The sequence below is a fragment of the Taudactylus pleione genome, unplaced genomic scaffold (genome assembly GCF_031769625.1).
Source record: "Taudactylus pleione unplaced genomic scaffold, aTauple2 ptg000085l, whole genome shotgun sequence".
NCBI lineage: Eukaryota > Metazoa > Chordata > Amphibia > Anura > Myobatrachidae > Taudactylus > Taudactylus pleione.
The window spans coordinates 12,313,505-12,332,835 of record NW_028284487.1 but is presented as its reverse complement, the minus strand read 5'-3'; the positions used below and the strand labels follow the sequence as shown (position 1 = coordinate 12,332,835).

General features: G+C 35.8%; 8 non-coding genes across 8 annotated transcripts; all 8 read right to left on the bottom strand.

The window, feature by feature from the left end:
* Positions 1–494: 494 nt before the first annotated feature.
* Positions 495–568, bottom strand: TRNAI-AAU (transfer RNA isoleucine (anticodon AAU)). Its single transcript has one exon. It is a non-coding gene; the product is annotated as a tRNA-Ile (tRNA).
* Positions 569–3,114: 2,546 nt separating this feature from the next.
* Positions 3,115–3,188, bottom strand: TRNAI-AAU (transfer RNA isoleucine (anticodon AAU)). Its single transcript has one exon. It is a non-coding gene; the product is annotated as a tRNA-Ile (tRNA).
* Positions 3,189–3,996: 808 nt separating this feature from the next.
* Positions 3,997–4,070, bottom strand: TRNAI-AAU (transfer RNA isoleucine (anticodon AAU)). Its single transcript has one exon. It is a non-coding gene; the product is annotated as a tRNA-Ile (tRNA).
* A 2,546-nt stretch (positions 4,071–6,616) lies between these two features.
* On the bottom strand, positions 6,617–6,690 carry TRNAI-AAU (transfer RNA isoleucine (anticodon AAU)). Its single transcript has one exon. It is a non-coding gene; the product is annotated as a tRNA-Ile (tRNA).
* Positions 6,691–7,498: 808 nt separating this feature from the next.
* Positions 7,499–7,572, bottom strand: TRNAT-AGU (transfer RNA threonine (anticodon AGU)). The gene has a single exon. It is a non-coding gene; the product is annotated as a tRNA-Thr (tRNA).
* A 1,690-nt stretch (positions 7,573–9,262) lies between these two features.
* TRNAI-AAU (transfer RNA isoleucine (anticodon AAU)) lies at positions 9,263–9,336 on the bottom strand. Its single transcript has one exon. It is a non-coding gene; the product is annotated as a tRNA-Ile (tRNA).
* A 1,677-nt stretch (positions 9,337–11,013) lies between these two features.
* TRNAI-AAU (transfer RNA isoleucine (anticodon AAU)) lies at positions 11,014–11,087 on the bottom strand. Its single transcript has one exon. It is a non-coding gene; the product is annotated as a tRNA-Ile (tRNA).
* An 808-nt stretch (positions 11,088–11,895) lies between these two features.
* Positions 11,896–11,969, bottom strand: TRNAT-AGU (transfer RNA threonine (anticodon AGU)). The gene has a single exon. It is a non-coding gene; the product is annotated as a tRNA-Thr (tRNA).
* Between the last annotated feature and the right edge of the window lie 7,362 nt (positions 11,970–19,331).

Here is a 19,331-nt window from a genome sequence, read left to right as displayed (position 1 = left end):
CTGGAGAGATGTTTGTCAAACATTTGGAAATAGGAAAAGTTGCAATAAGAATGCAGTGATCCATCACTTGTGCTATGGTTTTAAGATATTCTGGTTTTAAGAATTTTCTTCTTCAGTGTGCACTAATGAGAGTAAAGGTCTGTTCTTCTTCTCTTCTTAAAACTTAGTCCCCCATAGTAGATTCAATCACCAAATAAATGTCCTGATTGATTAATTTGCCATAGCATTTCTTAGATTTGCCATATTGCTATATTTGAGAAAAAGTTTTCTATGTATGCCATATAGAGAAATGCTGCATCAGCCAATGGATGACATTTTTGTTTATTCCTAACATGGATTTAAAAATTCTCTATTATGTATGTGTCTATGATGTTCTCGAGCAAGTTTCAAGGGCTGCTAACTGTAGCCAATGCATTCATCCCACACTTCATGCACTTTGCCGCTGGATAAAATCCCTTCTTGGCCTTTCTTGTAGGACAACAAGAAAAAGCACATGGCCCGTATGGGGATCGAACACATGACCTTGGCGTTATTAGCACCACGCTCTAACCAACTGAGCTAACCGGCCAAACATAAAAGCATCAGCAAACTCATAAATGCCAAATGTACCTAAAACAGGAGAACATTCAGTATTTCAAAGATCAGCAATATTGAGTAGAGGAAGACTCTCTAATAATGGGTTCCATGGTGTAATGGTGAGCGCTTTGGACTTTGAATCCAGTAATCTGATTTCAATTCTTGGTGGGACCTAACTTTGTTCAATTTCCTTAAAGTTGAATTTTAGGATAGCTTATCTATATTTAAACTTTGTATAAATCCCATCATCTTCAGTGGTTTCTTTACTCCAAACTAATTTTGAAACTGTTTCAAATCAGTTTTCAACTGGAGAGATGTTTGTCAAACATTTGGAAATAGGAATAGTTGCAATAAGAATGCAGTGATCCATCACTTGTGCTATGGTTTTAAGATATTCTGGTTTTAAGAATTTTCTTCTTCAGTGTGCACTAATGAGAGTAAAGGTCTGTTCTTCTTCTCTTCTTAAAACTTAGTCCCCCATAGTAGATTCAATCACCAAATAAATGTCCTGATTGATTAATTTGCCATAGCATTTCTTAGATTTGCCATATTGCTATATTTGAGAAAAAGTTTTCTATGTATGCCATATAGAGAAATGCTGCATCAGCCAATGGATGACATTTTTGTTTATTCCTAACATGGATTTAAAAATTCTCTATTTTGTATGTGTCTATGATGTTCTCGAGCAAGTTTCAAGGGCTGCTAACTGTAGCCAATGCATTCATCCCACACTTCATGCACTTTGCCGCTGGATAAAATCCCTTCTTGGCATTTCTTGTAGGACAACAAGAAAAAGCACATGGCCCGTATGGGGATCGAACCCATGACCTTGGCGTTATTAACCAACTGAGCTAACCGGCCAAACATAAAAGCATCAGCAAACTCATAAATGCCAAATTTACCTAAAACAGGAGAACATTCAGTATTTCAAAGATCAGCAATATTGAGTAGAGGAAGACTCTCTAATATTGGGTTCCATGGTGTAATGGTGAGCACTTTGGACTTTGAATCCAGTAATCTGATTTCAAATCTTGGTGGGACCTAACTTTGTTCAATTTCCTTAAAGTTGAATTTTAGGATAGCTTATCTATATTTAAACTTTGTATAAATCCCATCATCTTCAGTGGTTTTTTTACTCCAAACTAATTTTGAAACTGTTTCAAATCAGTTTTCAACTGGAGAGATGTTTGTCAAACATTTGGAAATAGGAATAGTTGCAATAAGAATGCAGTGATCCATCACTTGTGCTATGGTTTTAAGATATTCTGGTTTTAAGAATTTTCTTCTTCAGTGTGCACTAATGAGAGTAAAGGTCTGTTCTTCTTCTCTTCTTAAAACTTAGTCCCCCATAGTAGATTCAATCACCAAATAAATGTCCTGATTGATTAATTTGCCATAGCATTTCTTAGATTTGCCATATTGCTATATTTGAGAAAAAGTTTTCTATGTATGCCATATAGAGAAATGCTGCATCAGCCAATGGATGACATTTTTGTTTATTCCTAACATGGATTTAAAAATTCTCTATTTTGTATGTGTCTATGATGTTCTCGAGCAAGTTTCAAGGGCTGCTAACTGTAGCCAATGCATTCATCCCACACTTCATGCACTTTGCCGCTGGATAAAATCCCTTCTTGGCATTTCTTGTAGGACAACAAGAAAAAGCACATGGCCCGTATGGGGATCGAACCCATGACCTTGGCGTTATTAACCAACTGAGCTAACCGGCCAAACATAAAAGCATCAGCAAACTCATAAATGCCAAATTTACCTAAAACAGGAGAACATTCAGTATTTCAAAGATCAGCAATATTGAGTAGAGGAAGACTCTCTAATATTGGGTTCCATGGTGTAATGGTGAGCACTTTGGACTTTGAATCCAGTAATCTGATTTCAAATCTTGGTGGGACCTAACTTTGTTCAATTTCCTTAAAGTTGAATTTTAGGATAGCTTATCTATATTTAAACTTTGTATAAATCCCATCATCTTCAGTGGTTTTTTTACTCCAAACTAATTTTGAAACTGTTTCAATTCAGTTTTCAACTGGAGAGATGTTTGTCAAACATTTGGAAATAGGAAAAGTTGCAATAAGAATGCAGTGATCCATCACTTGTGCTATGGTTTTAAGATATTCTGGTTTTAAGAATTTTCTTCTTCAGTGTGCACTAAAGAGAGTAAAGGTCTGTTCTTCTTCTCTTCTTAAAACTTAGTCCCCCATAGTAGATTCAATCACCAAATAAATGTCCTGATTGATTAATTTGCCTTAGCATTTCTTAGATTTGCCATATTGCTATATTTGAGAAAAAGTTTTCTATGTATGCCATATAGAGAAATGCTGCATCAGCCAAAGGATGACATTTTTGTTTATTCCTAACATGGATTTAAAAATTATCTGTTTTGTATGTGTCTATGATGTTCTCTAGCACGTTTCAAGGGCTGCTAACTGTAGCCAATGCATTCATCCCACACTTCATGCACTTTGCCGCTGGATAAAATCCCTTCTTGGCCTTTCTTGTAGGACAACAAGAAAAAGCACATGGCCCGTATGGGGATCGAACACATGACCTTGGCGTTATTAGCACCACGCTCTAACCAACTGAGCTAACCGGCCAAACATAAAAGCATCAGCAAACTCATAAATGCCAAATGTACCTAAAACAGGAGAACATTCAGTATTTCAAAGATCAGCAATATTGAGTAGAGGAAGACTCTCTAATAATGGGTTCCATGGTGTAATGGTGAGCGCTTTGGACTTTGAATCCAGTAATCTGATTTCAATTCTTGGTGGGACCTAACTTTGTTCAATTTCCTTAAAGTTGAATTTTAGGATAGCTTATCTATATTTAAACTTTGTATAAATCCCATCATCTTCAGTGGTTTCTTTACTCCAAACTAATTTTGAAACTGTTTCAAATCAGTTTTCAACTGGAGAGATGTTTGTCAAACATTTGGAAATAGGAATAGTTGCAATAAGAATGCAGTGATCCATCACTTGTGCTATGGTTTTAAGATATTCTGGTTTTAAGAATTTTCTTCTTCAGTGTGCACTAATGAGAGTAAAGGTCTGTTCTTCTTCTCTTCTTAAAACTTAGTCCCCCATAGTAGATTCAATCACCAAATAAATGTCCTGATTGATTAATTTGCCATAGCATTTCTTAGATTTGCCATATTGCTATATTTGAGAAAAAGTTTTCTATGTATGCCATATAGAGAAATGCTGCATCAGCCAATGGATGACATTTTTGTTTATTCCTAACATGGATTTAAAAATTCTCTATTTTGTATGTGTCTATGATGTTCTCGAGCAAGTTTCAAGGGCTGCTAACTGTAGCCAATGCATTCATCCCACACTTCATGCACTTTGCCGCTGGATAAAATCCCTTCTTGGCCTTTCTTGTAGGACAACAAGAAAAAGCACATGGCCCGTATGGGGATCGAACACATGACCTTGGCGTTATTAGCACCACGCTCTAACCAACTGAGCTAACCGGCCAAACATAAAAGCATCAGCAAACTCATAAATGCCAAATGTACCTAAAACAGGAGAACATTCAGTATTTCAAAGATCAGCAATATTGAGTAGAGGAAGACTCTCTAATAATGGGTTCCATGGTGTAATGGTGAGCGCTTTGGACTTTGAATCCAGTAATCTGATTTCAATTCTTGGTGGGACCTAACTTTGTTCAATTTCCTTAAAGTTGAATTTTAGGATAGCTTATCTATATTTAAACTTTGTATAAATCCCATCATCTTCAGTGGTTTCTTTACTCCAAACTAATTTTGAAACTGTTTCAAATCAGTTTTCAACTGGAGAGATGTTTGTCAAACATTTGGAAATAGGAATAGTTGCAATAAGAATGCAGTGATCCATCACTTGTGCTATGGTTTTAAGATATTCTGGTTTTAAGAATTTTCTTCTTCAGTGTGCACTAATGAGAGTAAAGGTCTGTTCTTCTTCTCTTCTTAAAACTTAGTCCCCCATAGTAGATTCAATCACCAAATAAATGTCCTGATTGATTAATTTGCCATAGCATTTCTTAGATTTGCCATATTGCTATATTTGAGAAAAAGTTTTCTATGTATGCCATATAGAGAAATGCTGCATCAGCCAATGGATGACATTTTTGTTTATTCCTAACATGGATTTAAAAATTCTCTATTTTGTATGTGTCTATGATGTTCTCGAGCAAGTTTCAAGGGCTGCTAACTGTAGCCAATGCATTCATCCCACACTTCATGCACTTTGCCGCTGGATAAAATCCCTTCTTGGCATTTCTTGTAGGACAACAAGAAAAAGCACATGGCCCGTATGGGGATCGAACCCATGACCTTGGCGTTATTAACCAACTGAGCTAACCGGCCAAACATAAAAGCATCAGCAAACTCATAAATGCCAAATTTACCTAAAACAGGAGAACATTCAGTATTTCAAAGATCAGCAATATTGAGTAGAGGAAGACTCTCTAATATTGGGTTCCATGGTGTAATGGTGAGCACTTTGGACTTTGAATCCAGTAATCTGATTTCAAATCTTGGTGGGACCTAACTTTGTTCAATTTCCTTAAAGTTGAATTTTAGGATAGCTTATCTATATTTAAACTTTGTATAAATCCCATCATCTTCAGTGGTTTTTTTACTCCAAACTAATTTTGAAACTGTTTCAAATCAGTTTTCAACTGGAGAGATGTTTGTCAAACATTTGGAAATAGGAATAGTTGCAATAAGAATGCAGTGATCCATCACTTGTGCTATGGTTTTAAGATATTCTGGTTTTAAGAATTTTCTTCTTCAGTGTGCACTAATGAGAGTAAAGGTCTGTTCTTCTTCTCTTCTTAAAACTTAGTCCCCCATAGTAGATTCAATCACCAAATAAATGTCCTGATTGATTAATTTGCCATAGCATTTCTTAGATTTGCCATATTGCTATATTTGAGAAAAAGTTTTCTATGTATGCCATATAGAGAAATGCTGCATCAGCCAATGGATGACATTTTTGTTTATTCCTAACATGGATTTAAAAATTCTCTATTTTGTATGTGTCTATGATGTTCTCGAGCAAGTTTCAAGGGCTGCTAACTGTAGCCAATGCATTCATCCCACACTTCATGCACTTTGCCGCTGGATAAAATCCCTTCTTGGCATTTCTTGTAGGACAACAAGAAAAAGCACATGGCCCGTATGGGGATCGAACCCATGACCTTGGCGTTATTAACCAACTGAGCTAACCGGCCAAACATAAAAGCATCAGCAAACTCATAAATGCCAAATTTACCTAAAACAGGAGAACATTCAGTATTTCAAAGATCAGCAATATTGAGTAGAGGAAGACTCTCTAATATTGGGTTCCATGGTGTAATGGTGAGCACTTTGGACTTTGAATCCAGTAATCTGATTTCAAATCTTGGTGGGACCTAACTTTGTTCAATTTCCTTAAAGTTGAATTTTAGGATAGCTTATCTATATTTAAACTTTGTATAAATCCCATCATCTTCAGTGTTTTTTTTACTCCAAACTAATTTTGAAACTGTTTCAATTCAGTTTTCAACTGGAGAGATGTTTGTCAAACATTTGGAAATAGGAAAAGTTGCAATAAGAATGCAGTGATCCATCACTTGTGCTATGGTTTTAAGATATTCTGGTTTTAAGAATTTTCTTCTTCAGTGTGCACTAATGAGAGTAAAGGTCTGTTCTTCTTCTCTTCTTAAAACTTAGTCCCCCATAGTAGATTCAATCACCAAATAAATGTCCTGATTGATTAATTTGCCTTAGCATTTCTTAGATTTGCCATATTGCTATATTTGAGAAAAAGTTTTCTATGTATGCCATATAGAGAAATGCTGCATCAGCCAAAGGATGACATTTTTGTTTATTCCTAACATGGATTTAAAAATTATCTGTTTTGTATGTGTCTATGATGTTCTCTAGCACGTTTCAAGGGCTGCTAACTGTAGCCAATGCATTCATCCCACACTTCATGCAATTTGCCGCTGGATAAAATCCCTTCTTGGCCTTTCTTGTAGGACAACAAGAAAAAGCACATGGCCCGTATGGGGATCGAACACATGACCTTGGCGTTATTAGCACCACGCTCTAACCAACTGAGCTAACCGGCCAAACATAAAAGCATCAGCAAACTCATAAATGCCAAATGTACCTAAAACAGGAGAACATTCAGTATTTCAAAGATCAGCAATATTGAGTAGAGGAAGACTCTCTAATAATGGGTTCCATGGTGTAATGGTGAGCGCTTTGGACTTTGAATCCAGTAATCTGATTTCAATTCTTGGTGGGACCTAACTTTGTTCAATTTCCTTAAAGTTGAATTTTAGGATAGCTTATCTATATTTAAACTTTGTATAAATCCCATCATCTTCAGTGGTTTCTTTACTCCAAACTAATTTTGAAACTGTTTCAAATCAGTTTTCAACTGGAGAGATGTTTGTCAAACATTTGGAAATAGGAATAGTTGCAATAAGAATGCAGTGATCCATCACTTGTGCTATGGTTTTAAGATATTCTGGTTTTAAGAATTTTCTTCTTCAGTGTGCACTAATGAGAGTAAAGGTCTGTTCTTCTTCTCTTCTTAAAACTTAGTCCCCCATAGTAGATTCAATCACCAAATAAATGTCCTGATTGATTAATTTGCCATAGCATTTCTTAGATTTGCCATATTGCTATATTTGAGAAAAAGTTTTCTATGTATGCCATATAGAGAAATGCTGCATCAGCCAATGGATGACATTTTTGTTTATTCCTAACATGGATTTAAAAATTCTCTATTTTGTATGTGTCTATGATGTTCTCGAGCAAGTTTCAAGGGCTGCTAACTGTAGCCAATGCATTCATCCCACACTTCATGCACTTTGCAGCTGGATAAAATCCCTTCTTGGCATTTCTTGTAGGACAACAAGAAAAATCACATTGCCCATATGGGGATCAAACCCATGACCTTGGCGATACTAGCACCACACTCTAACCAACTGAGCTAACCGGCCAAACATAAAAGCATAATCAAACTCAAAAATGCCAAATGTACCTAAAACAGGAGAACATTCAGTAATTCAAAGATCAGCAATATTGAGTAGAGGAAGACTCTCTAATAATGGGTTCCATGGTGTAATGGTGAGCCCTTTGAACTTTGAATCCAGTAATCTGATTTCAAATCTTGGTGGGACCTAACTTTGTTCAATTTCCTTAAAGTTGAATTTTAGGATAGCTTATCTATATTTAAACTTTGTATAAATCCCATCATCTTCAGTGGTTTTTTTACTCCAAACTAATTTTGAAGCTGTTTCAAATCAGTTTTCAACTGGAGAGATGTTTGTCAAACATTTGGAAATAGGAAAAGTTGCAATAAGAATGCAGTGATCCATCACTTGTGCTATGGTTTTAAGATATTCTGGTTTTAAGAATTTTCTTCTTCAGTGTGCACTAATGAGAGTAAAGGTCTGTTCTTCTTCTCTTCTTAAAACTTAGTCCCCCATAGTAGATTCAATCACCAAATAAATGTCCTGATTGATTAATTTGCCTTAGCATTTCTTAGATTTGCCATATTGCTATATTTGAGAAAAAGTTTTCTATGTATGCCATATAGAGAAATGCTGCATCAGCCAAAGGATGACATTTTTGTTTATTCCTAACATGGATTTAAAAATTCTCTGTTTTGTATGTGTCTATGATGTTCTCTAGCAAGTTTCAAGGGCTGCTAACTGTAGCCAATGCATTCATCCCACACTTCATGCACTTTGCAGCTGGATAAAATCCCTTCTTGGCATTTCTTGTAGGACAACAAGAAAAAGCACATGGCCCATATGGGGATCGAACACATGACCTTGGCATTATTAGCACCACGCTCTAACCAACTGAGCTAACCGGCCAAACATAAAAGCATCAGCAAACTGATAAATGCCAAATGTACCTAAAACAGGAGAACATTCAGTATTTCAAAGATCAGCAATATTGAGTAGAGGAAGACTCTCTAATAATGGGTTCCATGGTGTAATGGTGAGCACTTTGGACTTTGAATCCAGTAATCTGATTTCAATTCTTGGTGGGACCTAACTTTGTTCAATTTCCTTAAAGTTGAATTTTAGGATAGCTTATCTATATTTAAACTTTGTATAAATCCCATCATCTTCAGTGGTTTCTTTACTCCAAACTAATTTTGAAACTGTTTCAAATCAGTTTTCAACTGGAGAGATGTTTGTCAAACATTTGGAAATAGGAATAGTTGCAATAAGAATGCAGTGATCCATCACTTGTGCTATGGTTTTAAGATATTCTGGTTTTAAGAATTTTCTTCTTCAGTGTGCACTAATGAGAGTAAAGGTCTGTTCTTCTTCTCTTCTTAAAACTTAGTCCCCCATAGTAGATTCAATCACCAAATAAATGTCCTGATTGATTAATTTGCCATAGCATTTCTTAGATTTGCCATATTGCTATATTTGAGAAAAAGTTTTCTATGTATGCCATATAGAGAAATGCTGCATCAGCCAATGGATGACATTTTTGTTTATTCCTAACATGGATTTAAAAATTCTCTATTATGTATGTGTCTATGATGTTCTCGAGCAAGTTTCAAGGGCTGCTAACTGTAGCCAATGCATTCATCCCACACTTCATGCACTTTGCCGCTGGATAAAATCCCTTCTTGGCCTTTCTTGTAGCACAACAAGAAAAAGCACATGGCCCGTATGGGGATCGAACACATGACCTTGGCGTTATTAGCACCACGCTCTAACCAACTGAGCTAACCGGCCAAACATAAAAGCATCAGCAAACTCATAAATGCCAAATGTACCTAAAACAGGAGAACATTCAGTATTTCAAAGATCAGCAATATTGAGTAGAGGAAGACTCTCTAATAATGGGTTCCATGGTGTAATGGTGAGCGCTTTGGACTTTGAATCCAGTAATCTGATTTCAATTCTTGGTGGGACCTAACTTTGTTCAATTTCCTTAAAGTTGAATTTTAGGATAGCTTATCTATATTTAAACTTTGTATAAATCCCATCATCTTCAGTGGTTTCTTTACTCCAAACTAATTTTGAAACTGTTTCAAATCAGTTTTCAACTGGAGAGATGTTTGTCAAACATTTGGAAATAGGAATAGTTGCAATAAGAATGCAGTGATCCATCACTTGTGCTATGGTTTTAAGATATTCTGGTTTTAAGAATTTTCTTCTTCAGTGTGCACTAATGAGAGTAAAGGTCTGTTCTTCTTCTCTTCTTAAAACTTAGTCCCCCATAGTAGATTCAATCACCAAATAAATGTCCTGATTGATTAATTTGCCATAGCATTTCTTAGATTTGCCATATTGCTATATTTGAGAAAAAGTTTTCTATGTATGCCATATAGAGAAATGCTGCATCAGCCAATGGATGACATTTTTGTTTATTCCTAACATGGATTTAAAAATTCTCTATTTTGTATGTGTCTATGATGTTCTCGAGCAAGTTTCAAGGGCTGCTAACTGTAGCCAATGCATTCATCCCACACTTCATGCACTTTGCCGCTGGATAAAATCCCTTCTTGGCATTTCTTGTAGGACAACAAGAAAAAGCACATGGCCCGTATGGGGATCGAACCCATGACCTTGGCGTTATTAACCAACTGAGCTAACCGGCCAAACATAAAAGCATCAGCAAACTCATAAATGCCAAATTTACCTAAAACAGGAGAACATTCAGTATTTCAAAGATCAGCAATATTGAGTAGAGGAAGACTCTCTAATATTGGGTTCCATGGTGTAATGGTGAGCACTTTGGACTTTGAATCCAGTAATCTGATTTCAAATCTTGGTGGGACCTAACTTTGTTCAATTTCCTTAAAGTTGAATTTTAGGATAGCTTATCTATATTTAAACTTTGTATAAATCCCATCATCTTCAGTGTTTTTTTTACTCCAAACTAATTTTGAAACTGTTTCAATTCAGTTTTCAACTGGAGAGATGTTTGTCAAACATTTGGAAATAGGAAAAGTTGCAATAAGAATGCAGTGATCCATCACTTGTGCTATGGTTTTAAGATATTCTGGTTTTAAGAATTTTCTTCTTCAGTGTGCACTAATGAGAGTAAAGGTCTGTTCTTCTTCTCTTCTTAAAACTTAGTCCCCCATAGTAGATTCAATCACCAAATAAATGTCCTGATTGATTAATTTGCCTTAGCATTTCTTAGATTTGCCATATTGCTATATTTGAGAAAAAGTTTTCTATGTATGCCATATAGAGAAATGCTGCATCAGCCAAAGGATGACATTTTTGTTTATTCCTAACATGGATTTAAAAATTATCTGTTTTGTATGTGTCTATGATGTTCTCTAGCACGTTTCAAGGGCTGCTAACTGTAGCCAATGCATTCATCCCACACTTCATGCAATTTGCCGCTGGATAAAATCCCTTCTTGGCCTTTCTTGTAGGACAACAAGAAAAAGCACATGGCCCGTATGGGGATCGAACACATGACCTTGGCGTTATTAGCACCACGCTCTAACCAACTGAGCTAACCGGCCAAACATAAAAGCATCAGCAAACTCATAAATGCCAAATGTACCTAAAACAGGAGAACATTCAGTATTTCAAAGATCAGCAATATTGAGTAGAGGAAGACTCTCTAATAATGGGTTCCATGGTGTAATGGTGAGCGCTTTGGACTTTGAATCCAGTAATCTGATTTCAATTCTTGGTGGGACCTAACTTTGTTCAATTTCCTTAAAGTTGAATTTTAGGATAGCTTATCTATATTTAAACTTTGTATAAATCCCATCATCTTCAGTGGTTTCTTTACTCCAAACTAATTTTGAAACTGTTTCAAATCAGTTTTCAACTGGAGAGATGTTTGTCAAACATTTGGAAATAGGAATAGTTGCAATAAGAATGCAGTGATCCATCACTTGTGCTATGGTTTTAAGATATTCTGGTTTTAAGAATTTTCTTCTTCAGTGTGCACTAATGAGAGTAAAGGTCTGTTCTTCTTCTCTTCTTAAAACTTAGTCCCCCATAGTAGATTCAATCACCAAATAAATGTCCTGATTGATTAATTTGCCATAGCATTTCTTAGATTTGCCATATTGCTATATTTGAGAAAAAGTTTTCTATGTATGCCATATAGAGAAATGCTGCATCAGCCAATGGATGACATTTTTGTTTATTCCTAACATGGATTTAAAAATTCTCTATTTTGTATGTGTCTATGATGTTCTCGAGCAAGTTTCAAGGGCTGCTAACTGTAGCCAATGCATTCATCCCACACTTCATGCACTTTGCAGCTGGATAAAATCCCTTCTTGGCATTTCTTGTAGGACAACAAGAAAAATCACATTGCCCATATGGGGATCAAACCCATGACCTTGGCGATACTAGCACCACACTCTAACCAACTGAGCTAACCGGCCAAACATAAAAGCATAATCAAACTCAAAAATGCCAAATGTACCTAAAACAGGAGAACATTCAGTAATTCAAAGATCAGCAATATTGAGTAGAGGAAGACTCTCTAATAATGGGTTCCATGGTGTAATGGTGAGCCCTTTGAACTTTGAATCCAGTAATCTGATTTCAAATCTTGGTGGGACCTAACTTTGTTCAATTTCCTTAAAGTTGAATTTTAGGATAGCTTATCTATATTTAAACTTTGTATAAATCCCATCATCTTCAGTGGTTTTTTTACTCCAAACTAATTTTGAAGCTGTTTCAAATCAGTTTTCAACTGGAGAGATGTTTGTCAAACATTTGGAAATAGGAAAAGTTGCAATAAGAATGCAGTGATCCATCACTTGTGCTATGGTTTTAAGATATTCTGGTTTTAAGAATTTTCTTCTTCAGTGTGCACTAATGAGAGTAAAGGTCTGTTCTTCTTCTCTTCTTAAAACTTAGTCCCCCATAGTAGATTCAATCACCAAATAAATGTCCTGATTGATTAATTTGCCTTAGCATTTCTTAGATTTGCCATATTGCTATATTTGAGAAAAAGTTTTCTATGTATGCCATATAGAGAAATGCTGCATCAGCCAAAGGATGACATTTTTGTTTATTCCTAACATGGATTTAAAAATTCTCTGTTTTGTATGTGTCTATGATGTTCTCTAGCAAGTTTCAAGGGCTGCTAACTGTAGCCAATGCATTCATCCCACACTTCATGCACTTTGCAGCTGGATAAAATCCCTTCTTGGCATTTCTTGTAGGACAACAAGAAAAAGCACATGGCCCATATGGGGATCGAACACATGACCTTGGCATTATTAGCACCACGCTCTAACCAACTGAGCTAACCGGCCAAACATAAAAGCATCAGCAAACTGATAAATGCCAAATGTACCTAAAACAGGAGAACATTCAGTATTTCAAAGATCAGCAATATTGAGTAGAGGAAGACTCTCTAATAATGGGTTCCATGGTGTAATGGTGAGCACTTTGGACTTTGAATCCAGTAATCTGATTTGAAATCTTGGTGGGACCTAACTTTGTTCAATTTCCTTAAAGTTGAATTTTAGGATAGCTTATCTATATTTAAACTTTGTATAAATCCCATCATCTTCAGTGGTTTCTTTACTCCAAACTAATTTTGAAACTGTTTCAAATCAGTTTTCAACTGGAGAGATGTTTGTCAAACATTTGGAAATAGGAATAGTTGCAATAAGAATGCAGTGATCCATCACTTGTGCTATGGTTTTAAGATATTCTGGTTTTAAGAATTTTCTTCTTCAGTGTGCACTAATGAGAGTAAAGGTCTGTTCTTCTTCTCGTCTTAAAACTTAGTCCCCCATAGTAGATTCAATCACCAAATAAATGTCCTGATTGATTAATTTGCCATAGCATTTCTTAGATTTGCCATATTGCTATATTTGAGAAAAAGTTTTCTATGTATGCCATATAGAGAAATGCTGCATCAGCCAAAGGATGACATTTTTGTTTATTCCTAACATGGATTTAAAAATTCTCTGTTTTGTATGTGTCTATGATGTTCTCTAGCAAGTTTCAAGGGCTGCTAACTGTAGCCAATGCATTCATCCCACACTTCATGCACTTTGCCGCTGGATAAAATCCCTTCTTGGCATTTCTTGTAGGACAACAAGAAAAAGCACATGGCCCGTATGGGGATCAAACCCATGACCTTGGTGTTATTAGCACCACGCTCTAACCAACTGAGCAAACCGGCCAAACATAAAAGCATCAGCAAACTGATAAATGCCAAATGTACCTAAAACAGGAGAACATTCAGTATTTCAAAGATCAGCAATATTGAGTAGAGGAAGACTCTCAAACAATGGGTTCCATGGTGTAATGGTGAGCACTTTGGACTTTGAATCCAGTAATCTGTTTTCAAATCTTGGTGGGACCTAACTTTGTTCAATTTCCTTAAAGTTGAATTTTAGGATAGCTTATCTATATTTAAACATTGTATAAATTCCATCATCTTCAGTGGTTTCTTTACTCCAAACTAATTTTGAAACTGTTTCAATTCAGTTTTCAACTGGAGAGATGTTTGTCAAACATTTGGAAATAGGAAAAGTTGCAATAAGAATGCAGTGATCCATCACTTGTGCTATGGTTTTAAGATATTCTGGTTTTAAGAATTTTCTTCTTCAGTGTGCACTAATGAGAGTAAAGGTCTGTTCTTCTTCTCTTCTTAAAACTTAGTCCCCCATAGTAGATTCAATCACCAAATAAATGTCCTGATTGATTAATTTGCCTTAGCATTTCTTAGATTTGCCATATTGCTATATTTGAGAAAAAGTTTTCTATGTATGCCATATAGAGAAATGCTGCATCAGCCAAAGGATGACATTTTTGTTTATTCCTAACATGGATTTAAAAATTCTCTGTTTTGTATGTGTCTATGATGTTCTCTAGCAAGTTTCAAGGGCTGCTAACTGTAGCCAATGCATTCATCCCACACTTCATGCACTTTGCAGCTGGATAAAATCCCTTCTTGGCATTTCTTGTAGGACAACAAGAAAAAGCACATGGCCCGTATGGGGATCGAACACATGACCTTGGCATTATTAGCACCACGCTCTAACCAACTGAGCTAACCGGCCAAACATAAAAGCATCAGCAAACTCATAAATGCCAAATTTACCTAAAACAGGAGAACATTCAGTATTTCAAAGATCAGCAATATTGAGTAGAGGAAGACTCTCTAATAATGGGTTCCATGGTGTAATGGTGAGCACTTTGGACTTTGAATCCAGTAATCTGATTTCAAATCTTGGTGGGACCTAACTTTGTTCAATTTCCTTAAAGTTGAATTTTAGGATAGCTTATCTATATTTAAACTTTGTATAAATCCCATCATCTTCAGTGGTTTCTTTACTCCAAACTAATTTTGAAGCTGTTTCAAATCAGTTTTCAACTGGAGAGATGTTTGTCAAACATTTGGAAATAGGAAAAGTTGCAATAAGAATGCAGTGATCCATCACTTGTGCTATTGTTTTAAGATATTCTGGTTTTAAGAATTTTCTTCTTCAGTGTGCACTAATGAGAGTAAAGGTCTGTTCTTCTTCTCTTCTTCAAACTTAGTCCCCCATAGTAGATTCAATCACCAAATAAATGTCCTGATTGATTAATTTGCCTTAGCATTTCTTAGATTTGCCATATTGCTATATTTGAGAAAAAGTTTTCTATGTATGCCATATAGAGAAATGCTGCATCAGCCAAAGGATGACATTTTTGTTTATTCCTAACATGGATTTAAAAATTCTCTGTTTTGTATGTGTCTATGATGTTCTCTAGCAAGTTTCAAGGGCTGCTAACTGTAGCCAATGCATTCATCCCACACTTCATGCACTTTGCCGCTGGATAAAATCCCATCTTGGCATTTCTTGTAGGACAACAAGAAAAAGCACGTGGCCCATATGGGGATCGAACACATGACCTTGGTGTTATTAGCACCACGCTCTAACCAACTGAGCTAACCGGCCAAACATAAAAGCAACAGCAAACACAAAAATGTCAAATGTACCTAAAACAGGAGAACATTCAGTATTTCAAAGATCAGCAATATTGAGTAGAGGAAGACTCTCTAATAATGGGTTCCATGGTGTAATGGTGAGCGCTTTGGACTTTGAATCCAGTAATCTGATTTCAATTCTTGGTGGGACCTAACTTTGTTCAATTTCCTTAAAGTTGAATTTTAGGATAGCTTATCTATATTTAAACTTTGTATAAATCCCATCATCTTCAGTGGTTTCTTTACTCCAAACTAATTTTGAAACTGTTTCAAATCAGTTTTCAACTGGAGAGATGTTTGTCAAACATTTGGAAATAGGAATAGTTGCAATAAGAATGCAGTGATCCATCACTTGTGCTATGGTTTTAAGATATTCTGGTTTTAAGAATTTTCTTCTTCAGTGTGCACTAATGAGAGTAAAGGTCTGTTCTTCTTCTCGTCTTAAAACTTAGTCCCCCATAGTAGATTCAATCACCAAATAAATGTCCTGATTGATTAATTTGCCATAGCATTTCTTAGATTTGCCATATTGCTATATTTGAGAAAAAGTTTTCTATGTATGCCATATAGAGAAATGCTGCATCAGCCAATGAATGACATTTTTGTTTATTCCTAACATGGATTTAAAAATTCTCTATTATGTATGTGTCTATGATGTTCTCGAGCAAGTTTCAAGGGCTGCTAACTGTAGCCAATGCATTCATCCCACACTTCATGCACTTTGCTGCTGGATAAAATCCCTTCTTGGCATTTCTTGTAGGACAACAAGAAAAAGCACAAGGCCCGTATGGGGATCGAACCCATGACCTTGGCGTTATTAACCAACTGAGCTAACCGGCCAAACATAAAAGCATCAGCAAACTCATAAATGCCAAATTTACCTAAAACAGGAGAACATTCAGTATTTCAAAGATCAGCAATATTGAGTAGAGGAAGACTCTCTAATAATGGGTTCCATGGTGTAATGGTGAGCACTTTGGACTTTGAATCCAGTAATCTGATTTCAATTCTTGGTGGGACCTAACTTTGTTCAATTTCCTTAAAGTTGAATTTTAGGATAGCTTATCTATATTTAAACTTTGTATAAATCCCATCATCTTCAGTGGTTTCTTTACTCCAAACTAATTTTGAAACTGTTTCAAATCAGTTTTCAACTGGAGAGATGTTTGTCAAACATTTGGAAATAGGAATAGTTGCAATAAGAATGCAGTGATCCATCACTTGTGCTATGGTTTTAAGATATTCTGGTTTTAAGAATTTTCTTCTTCAGTGTGCACTAATGAGAGTAAAGGTCTGTTCTTCTTCTCTTCTTAAAACTTAGTCCCCCATAGTAGATTCAATCACCAAATAAATGTCCTGATTGATTAATTTGCCATAGCATTTCTTAGATTTGCCATATTGCTATATTTGAGAAAAAGTTTTCTATGTATGCCATATAGAGAAATGCTGCATCAGCCAAAGGATGACATTTTTGTTTATTCCTAACATGGATTTAAAAATTCTCTATTTTGTATGTGTCTATGATGTTCTCGAGCAAGTTTCAAGGGCTGCTAACTGTAGCCAATGCATTCATCCCACACTTCATGCACTTTGCCGCTGGATAAAATCCCTTCTTGGCATTTCTTGTAGGACAACAAGAAAAAGCACATGGCCCGTATGGGGATCGAACACATGACCTTGGCATTATTAGCACCACGCTCTAACCAACTGAGCTAACCGGCCAAACATAAAAGCATCAGCAAACTCATAAATGCCAAATGTACCTAAAACAGGAGAACATTCAGTATTTCAAAGATCAGCAATATTGAGTAGAGGAAGACTCTCTAATAATGGGTTCCATGGTGTAATGGTGAGCGCTTTGGACTTTGAATCCAGTAATCTGATTTCAATTCTTGGTGGGACCTAACTTTGTTCAATTTCCTTAAGGTTGAATTTTAGGATAGCTTATCTATATTTAAACTTTGTATAAATCCCATCATCTTCAGTGGTTTCTTTACTCCAAACTAATTTTGAAACTGTTTCAAATCTGTTTTCAACTGGAGAGATGTTTGTCAAACATTTGGAAATAGGAATAGTTGCAATAAGAATGCAGTGATCCATCACTTGTGCTATGGTTTTAAGATATTCTGGTTTTAAGAATTTTCTTCTTCAGTGTGCACTAATGAGAGTAAAGGTCTGTTCTTCTTCTCGTCTTAAAACTTAGTCCCCCATAGTAGATTCAATCACCAAATAAATGTCCTGATTGATTAATTTGCCATAGCATTTCTTAGATTTGCCATATTGCTATATTTGAGAAAAAGTTTTCTATGTATGCCATATAGAGAAATGCTGCATCAGCCAATGAATGACATTTTTGTTTATTCCTAACATGGATTTAAAAATTCTCTATTATGTATGTGTCTATGATGTTCTCGAGCAAGTTTCAAGGGCTGCTAACTGTAGCCAATGCATTCATCCCACACTTCATGCACTTTGCTGCTGGATAAAATCCCTTCTTGGCATTTCTTGTAGGACAACAAGAAAAAGCACAAGGCCCGTATGGGGATCGAACCCATGACCTTGGCGTTATTAACCAACTGAGCTAACCGGCCAAACATAAAAGCATCAGCAAACTCATAAATGCCAAATTTACCTAAAACAGGAGAACATTCAGTATTTCAAAGATCAGCAATATTGAGTAGAGGAAGACTCTCTAATAATGGGTTCCATGGTGTAATGGTGAGCACTTTGGACTTTGAATCCAGTAATCTGATTTCAAATCTTGGTGGGACCTAACTTTGTTCAATTTCCTTAAAGTTGAATTTTAGGATAGCTTATCTATATTTAAACTTTGTATAAATCCCATCATCTTCAGTGGTTTCTTTACTCCAAACTAATTTTGAAACTGTTTCAAATCAGTTTTCAACTGGAGAGATGTTTGTCAAACATTTGGAAATAGGAAAAGTTGCAATAAGAATGCAGTGATCCATCACTTGTGCTATGGTTTTAAGATATTCTGGTTTTAAGAATTTTCTTCTTCAGTGTGCACTAATGAGAGTAAAGGTCTGTTCTTCTTCTCTTCTTAAAACTTAGTCCCCCATAGTAGATTCAATCACCAAATAAATGTCCTGATTGATTAATTTGCCATAGCATTTCTTAGATTTGCCATATTGCTATATTTGAGAAAAAGTTTTCTATGTATGCCATATAGAGAAATGCTGCATCAGCCAAAGGATGACATTTTTGTTTATTCCTAACATGGATTTAAAAATTCTCTGTTTTGTATGTGTCTATGATGTTCTCTAGCAAGTTTCAAGGGCTGCTAACTGTAGCCAATGCATTCATCCCACACTTCATGCACTTTGCCGCTGGATAAAATCCCTTCTTGGCATTTCTTGTAGGACAACAAGAAAAAGCACATGGCCCGTATGGGGATCGAACACATGACCTTGGCAGAACACATGACCTTGGCATTATTAGCACCACGCTCTAACCAACTGAGCTAACCGGCCAAACATAAAAGCATCAGCAAACTGATAAATGCCAAATGTACCTAAAACAGGAGAACATTCAGTATTTCAAAGATCAGCAATATTGAGTAGAGGAAGACTCTCAAACAATGGGTTCCATGGTGTAATGGTGAGCACTTTCGACTTTGAATCCAGTAATCTGATTTCAAATCTTGGTGGGACCTAACTTTGTTCAATTTCCTTAAAGTTGAATTTTAGGATAGCTTATCTATATTTAAACTTTGTATAAATCCCATCATCTTCAGTGGTTTCTTTACTCCAAACTAATTTTGAAACTGTTTCAAATCAGTTTTCAA